This window comes from Colobus angolensis, unplaced genomic scaffold (assembly GCF_000951035.1).
Source record: "Colobus angolensis palliatus isolate OR3802 unplaced genomic scaffold, Cang.pa_1.0 Scaffold25, whole genome shotgun sequence".
NCBI lineage: Eukaryota > Metazoa > Chordata > Mammalia > Primates > Cercopithecidae > Colobus > Colobus angolensis.
Window position 1 is genome coordinate 2,589,001 of NW_012115710.1, and position 7,107 is coordinate 2,596,107.

Genomic DNA, 7,107 nt, shown 5'->3' on the forward strand with positions numbered 1-7,107 from the left:
GGAAGACCCTCAGACTTGTCACAGATTGCTTCTTCATGCGTCCGGCCAGAAACGTACAAACCAGGCAATTTAAAGACAAGTCCCCAGGGCGGGGAACTCTTGGCTTTCTGGGATAATTTAAGTTCCGCACCGAGGATCCTATTTTATCACTTGGGTGGTGAGTAGAGAAACAAACACAAATGCCAACAAAAAAATCCAACAAGCTGGTGCCATCCTGACCATTCCCGGCATGAGTGTTGCCTGCACCGCGGCACACGCGGTCTCCCCTGCTATGGCTGGTGGGCGAGTTCAGGTTCTTGACTTTGCCTCAAAAAAAGAACTTGAGAGTGAGTCCAAGGTAAAAGTAAGCAAGAGAGTTAATGGCAAAGTGAAAGTGCACTCTGACAACTGGGCAGAGCGGCTGCTCAGACATGAGACGGCGCTGACTGACGCTGGGGAAACTCCCTCTAGGGGAATCTTCCGTGATTACTCATGCGGGGGTGGGACGGAGTTGCTCTTAAGCATGTTCTGGGTGGTCTCTTAGGCCCGCATGCGCAATGGCTGTACACGCTAGTGCATACCTCGCTGTCTCATTAGCACCTTAAGCCTCCACGCGGGGGTGTGTTTTCACTATTAGAACGAGCATAGGTCAGCCCGAGGACACTAACTCTGCATGGGTTTCCGCACTTGCACGAATTTGGGGAATTTCCCTTCTTCGCTTCTACCTCCTTCCTGCAGCGTGTTTTGACCACGACCCCAGAATGCGGTTTGTGCGATGTCAGGCGGTTTGTTCTCTCCGTCTATTTAGCAAGTTTGTTTCCCTTTAAGGGAGACTGCGAACCGCCTGTCTAATCTACTTCCGCTGCAGCTGCACCAGGGAGCAACACAGAAACTTAGCAGGAACACTGGAAGAAACCACAGACCTTTCTAAAGAAGCAGTGGGCAGCAGCCTACCCCATGAGCCAGGCAGAAAACTGTGAGTTCCCGCAGTGTGGGAAGGGGAGAGACTGACTCAGGGATGTGTATTCTTTTGCTGCCTTTCCTTCGGGTTGAAGAGCACTTAGGTTGATTCTGTGTCTTTCCAATCATGAATTTTCTCAACTATTTTTCTTCTCCCTCAGGAGCACCTATGAATCTTAGATTTTGGGCAAGGCTACATTCCCCACTCAAGATGATATTGCAAATCTCGGTCCGGATCTTCTCTCAACCCGTGACCGCCTCCTGACTCAGCTGACTGGCTTCTGCAAGGTCCCCTGTGAGGTAGCATCGGGAATGGCTTCCCTCTGTCCCTGCTGGAGCCTGGGAGTGTATGCCAAGCACATCCCAGTGTGGCTGCTTCTTATTGTAGCAGGACAAGCCGCAGACGAAACCCCTCAGACACGGAGTTGCAGAAGGAAGAGCTTTATTCATCTGGGAGCGTTGGCAAGCTACTGCCTTAAAATCCGAGCTCCCTGAGTACACAATTTCTGTCCCTTTTAAGGGCTCACAACACTAAAGATTTTACATGAAAGGGTCGTGATTGATTTGAGCAAGCAGGGGGTACGTGACAGGGACCGCATGCACTGGCGGTCAGAGAGAAACAGAACAGAGCAGGGAGTTTTGCAATGTTCTTCTATACAATATCTGGAATCTATGAATAACATGGGTTTCTAAGTTATGAGTTGATTTTTAACTACTGGATTTAGGCCAGGCAGGCTCAGGCCTGGTTTTGGGCCTGGCGCCGGGCTGCCTGTCTTTGGTTTGACTTCCTTGTTTTTTTCTTAAAACAGGTACTGAGTATAAAACAATATACAACAATGTGAGAGGGTCTGTCTCTTTCCTCATTATCTACTCCCCAGCGCTCCCTAAATCAGCTCCAGTGCTGGGCAGGGTGAGGGCTCCCCTGTCCTGTGGCCTGGACCGTGTGGCACCCCGTGGGAGTGCACATCCCTGAGTCAGTCTCTCCCCTTCCCACACTGTGAGGATGCACAGTTTTCTGCCTGGCTCGTGGTGTACGCTGCTGCCCACTGCTTCTTTAGAAAGGTCTGTGGTTTCTTACAGTTTTCCTGTTAAGTTCCTGTGTTGCTCTCTGGTAAAAAGCTCACAACATAAATCTTTATACACTGTTTCATCTTTCCAAGGTGGGAGAGGCCTGCTAACAAATGCCTGCAATCCGCCGTCCTCTCTTTTCAGTTTTGAAGTGTTATATACACTCATGCACATACACATAATGTTGACCAAAGTGGGATCACATTTTTAAATGTCCTTCTTTATTAGGAATTCTGAAGCGTTAAGGGCAGATTTAATCAGAGGAAGGTGAATATACAGCTATGGGTGTCTAGCATATATTTACAAAATATCTCTAAAGTCTTCTGTATCTAGATATATTTACGAAATGTCTCTGAAGGCTTCTGTTGTACTCTGAAAGTCCATATGAGTATTTGTGGCCTATGGAAAAACACGTTTCTGTTAGTTTCAATAGGAAAATAATGCATTCATTGTCACTGAAGTTATTTGACTGACCTGACTCAGTATTTGAGTATAAATGGAAGCCCCAGAAGACGTGCAAAGTGGACCTTCTGCCTTTAGGTCCTCTGAAGCACTTTTCACCCCCTGCCCTTGGGTCCTGGAGTCTCACTGGAGAAGCACAGCTGTGCACCATTACTGTTAATTATTCATGGCTGCACAGTATTCCACTGAATTTGATGTGTGTTAACTTACTCAACCAATACCCTATTTGGGAGCATTAAGCTTTTCTCAATTTGTTTTGAAACAGGGTCTTGCTCTGTTGCCCAGGCTGGAGTGCAGTGGCATGATCATTGTTCGCTGCTGCCTCAACTCTCTAGGCTCAGGCAGTCCTCTGACCTCAGCCTCCCGAGTAGCTGGGACCACAAGCATGCACTACCAGGCCTAGCTCACTTTTTTTTTTTTTTTTTTGTAGAGACAGAGTCTGCCTATGTTGCCCAGGCTGATCTCAAACTCATGGACTCAAGCAATCCTCCCACTTCAGCCTCCTTAAGTGCTGAGATATAGGCTTGAGCCACTATGCCCAGTCAGTTCTCTCCATTTAAAAAAAATATATAGACAGTTTTTCCCAGAAGCATATGACGGAATAGACCTAATTTTTAGAGCAGTTTAGGTTTACAGATTGAGCAGCAGGTACAGAGATTCTCCATATGCCACCTGCCCCCACACATGCATAGCCTCCTCTATGATCAGCATCTCCCACCAGAGTGGCACATTTGTCATATTTGATGAACCTCCATTGATACGTTATTAGCACCCAAAGTCCATCGTTTATATCAGGGTTCACTGTTTTGTATACACGGCAGCATGAACAGCGTTTGCCTAGTCCCATTTGTAGATCCGTGATGAATCCCAGCAGTAGACTTGTGTGGGAAACATGTGAACCTTGCCCAGAGAGAAATCTGGCCTTCTGGAGCACCTTGTGCAAAACCCTGTCTCTTCAGTCAGGAATAGCAGTATCCAGGGCTCACCTGGGGGCAGGAGGCAGCCTGGGGAGCAGACCCAAGGTGCTGTCAATCCATTTCTGGAGCCCAGCTTTGTACCTTCTTATCAAGAGAGCAGAACGTCACAGTCCCTCCCAGGGCAAAGTCCTGCCTGGTGCAACCAGAATGGACACTAATGAACAGCCATTCCTCCCCATTTATCAGGCCTGGAGACCAAATGGAATGTTAACCTGGGATTTTTGAAGAGTTTTACACAAGGTGGGGTTCCCTACCCGCTCCCTACCCGCATCCTTGGGGCCCTGTCTGGGCAAACACCACCACCCCAAATGAATCACACCACTAGGGGGAGCCATAGAGTTGCACAATGCATCAACCCTAATCTTTGTCTACAACCTCCTGGTAGGGGTAAGAAGTGGATAGAGAAGGTGAGAGGCAGGATGCCCCAAACGGCTTCCAGAGAAAACGGAAGTGGGGGAAAAAAGTGTCATTAGCTATCAATAACATTACGAATAACCTCAGATAATAACTACTTCCTGTAGTTATCATTCCTGTTTGGTGAGATTGTAAATCTTTGTTTTTGGGGGTTTGTTTTTTGTTTGTTTGTTTAGTTGTTGTTGTTTTCTTCTTTTTTAGGACGGAGTTTCACTCTCATTACCCAGGCAGAAGTGCAATGGCGCAATCTTGGCTCACTGCAACCTCTGACTTTCCGGTTCAAGGGATTCTGTCGCCTCAGCCTCCCAAGTAGCTGGGATTACAAGCGCCCGCCACGATGCCCAGCTAATTTCTGTATTTTTAGCAGAGACGAGGATTTCCCTATGTTGGCCAGGCTGGTCTCGAACTCCTGACCTCAGGTGATCCACCCGCCTTGGGCTCCCAAAGTGCTGGGATTACAGGTGTGAGCCACCGCGCCCGGCGAGATTGTAAATCTTGACATAGGTTAGTCTCTGAGTGACAGGGTGGGAGTCAGGTGTCAGGAAGCATTTGGGGGTCAAAAGGGGTGGAGGAGATTGGTACGGGGATCCCGGTAACTCTCTGGGTGAGCAGCAGGGGGCGCCCTGACCAGGGAATGTTGAGTTGGATACACAGACATAAGGGGGCGTCACAAGGCTGTGGGAAGTCCACATACTCTGCCTCAGAAGGGAAATTACTTGATCTCTGTGTGCCTCAGCGTCCTCATCTGCAAAGTGGACATCAGAGCTCCTACATTTTTGAGCCTGAGAACAAAAACCAGGCAGAATAAGCGAGCAACCACAGGAACAGCAACAAACAAGAACAAGAACCAAAAGCAAACAGAGAGATGAGCCGTTCTATCATCGGACCCTGAAATCTAGCCACAGTTAAAGCTAGGTCTAACCCTCAGATTTCCCAGACAACAGAAATCAATGCTTCTTTTCATTAAAAGCCAAAAAAAAAAAAAAAAGCCTGCTATACCATTGGATAGAAACAACTACGATTTTTATTGTGAACATTAATTCTACTCTTGTGATTCCTGGGCATTGCCTGATGTATGAATTGTGGGAGAGGCAGTGAGACCTGCTACAAAGCCCTATGGAGATGGAGATCACACAGCAAATGGCCAAGGGCCATGAGCCTTAGAAAACCTGTCCTGGGGCCGGGCACGGTGGCTCATGCTTATAATCCCAGCACTTTGGGAGGCCAAGGCAGGCGGATCACAAGGTCAAGAGATCAAGACCATCCTGGCCAGCATGGTGAAACCCTGTCTCTACTAAAAATACAAAAATTAGCTGGGCGTGGTGGTGCATGCCTGTAGTTCCAGCGACTCAGGAGGCTGAGGCAGGAGAATCGCTTGAACCAAGGAGGCAGAGGTTGAAGTGAGCTGAGATCACGCCACTGCACTCCAGCCTGGTGACAGAGTGAGACTCCATCTCAAAAACAAAAAAAGAAAAGAAAAGAAAAAAGAAAGCCACGCACCATGGCTCACATCCGTAATCCCAGCACTTTGGGAGGTCAAAGTGGATGGATCATTTGGGCCCAGGAGTTGGAGACCAGCCTGGGCAACATGGCGAAACACCATCTCTAAAAAATAGGTAAAGAGAGAAAACCTGTCCTGATAAATTATGGTGGCATCTCTACATGCAAACCTTTCTCCAGAGAAGGCACATTTTCATCCGCCCAATGCTGCTCATCCTCCTAAAGGAATTGAATGAAGCTGGGTGCGATGACTCACACCTGTAATTCCAGCACTTTGGGAGGCCAAGATGCGAGGATTACTTGAGGCCAGGAGTTCGAGACCAGCCTAGCCAACATGGCAATACTCCATCTCTACCAGAAATTCAAAAAACTAGTGGGATGTGGTGACACATGACTGTAATCCCAGCTAGTTGGGAGGCTGAGGTACAAGAATCTCTTGAACCAAGGAGGTTGAGGCTGCAGTGAGTCAAGATCATGCCACTGCACTTCTGCCTGGGTGACGGAGAGAGACTCTGTCTTGAAAAAAAGAAAGAGATTGAATGAGCTTTTTGCCCAGTGAGGAAAGATTTCTTGTTTGTAAATTCACGTACTCTTCCTTGTTCATCGAAAGTTATTTTCTATACACTTCACATTCTCATTGATTACTAAGAGAAATTCCTTGTACATATCAAGCTTGATTAGCTTGCACTCTATGCCCGCACATCCCTATGTGTCTCATCATGGGGTGATTCCCTGGCCACCTTAGCTTTTGAGCTTAAATCTTCCTTGGAGAAATCAGAATAACCTCAAATAAGAGCATAGTTTTCCACTAATTCCATGTGCAGCCTCATATATTTTCTCTATTTCAACTTCAAAGTGTTATTTATTTTAGTTCCGAAAGGATGTGTTTCTTCATATTTTCATTTAGAAACAAGGAATAGAATCTAATTGTTGGGCAAAAGTCAGAGATGGAAATTCTTAGCAAAAATCATACCTTTCTTTGTCAATATGCCCAATGCACCCTCAGAATCATTCTTATCATGGATATCAAGTGTGGGAATAGGTCAATGGGGGTCTGAACTTTGAACTTCTGAGGGTTTGAACCCAGAAGTTCAAACTCCAGTCAACCTATTCGCTCATAAAAACGTGGAGGAAAGAGCTAGATGTGGCTCCTTGTGGCTGTCAGGAAGATGCTGTTGGAGCTTACAGGATGGAGGTGGTGCTCTCTGTCAGCTGCAGGAACGGCATGAGCTGGGGAGACCTCACATTGCATGAACATTGCTAGCCAGAGAATGAAGATGGCTCAGGCATCTGCAGCCCACCACACAGGGAGCAAAAAGCAGCACCCTGAGGGTTACATTGTACATCAGTAATGTGCTAATCTTGACCTTGAGTTACGGGATGTTCCCAGATTTCCCACTTCCTGGGCCAAAAATGAAGCAAACATGTTTTTTGTTTTTGTTATGAGATGGAATCTCGCTCTGTCGCCCAGGCTGGAGTGCAGTGGCACGATCTCGGCTGACTGCAAGCTCCGCCTTCCAGGTTCACACCATTCTCCTGCCTCAGCCTCCCAAGTAGCTGGGACTACAGGTGCCTGCCACCATGTCAGCTAATTTTTTTTTTTTTTTTTTTTCCTTTCTTTCTTTCTTTCTTTTTTTTTTTTTGAGACAGAGTCTTGCTCTGTTGCCCAGGCTGGAGTGCAGTGGCGTGATCTCGGCCTTCCAGGTCCACACCATTCTCCTGCCTTAGCCTCCCGAGTATCTGGGAC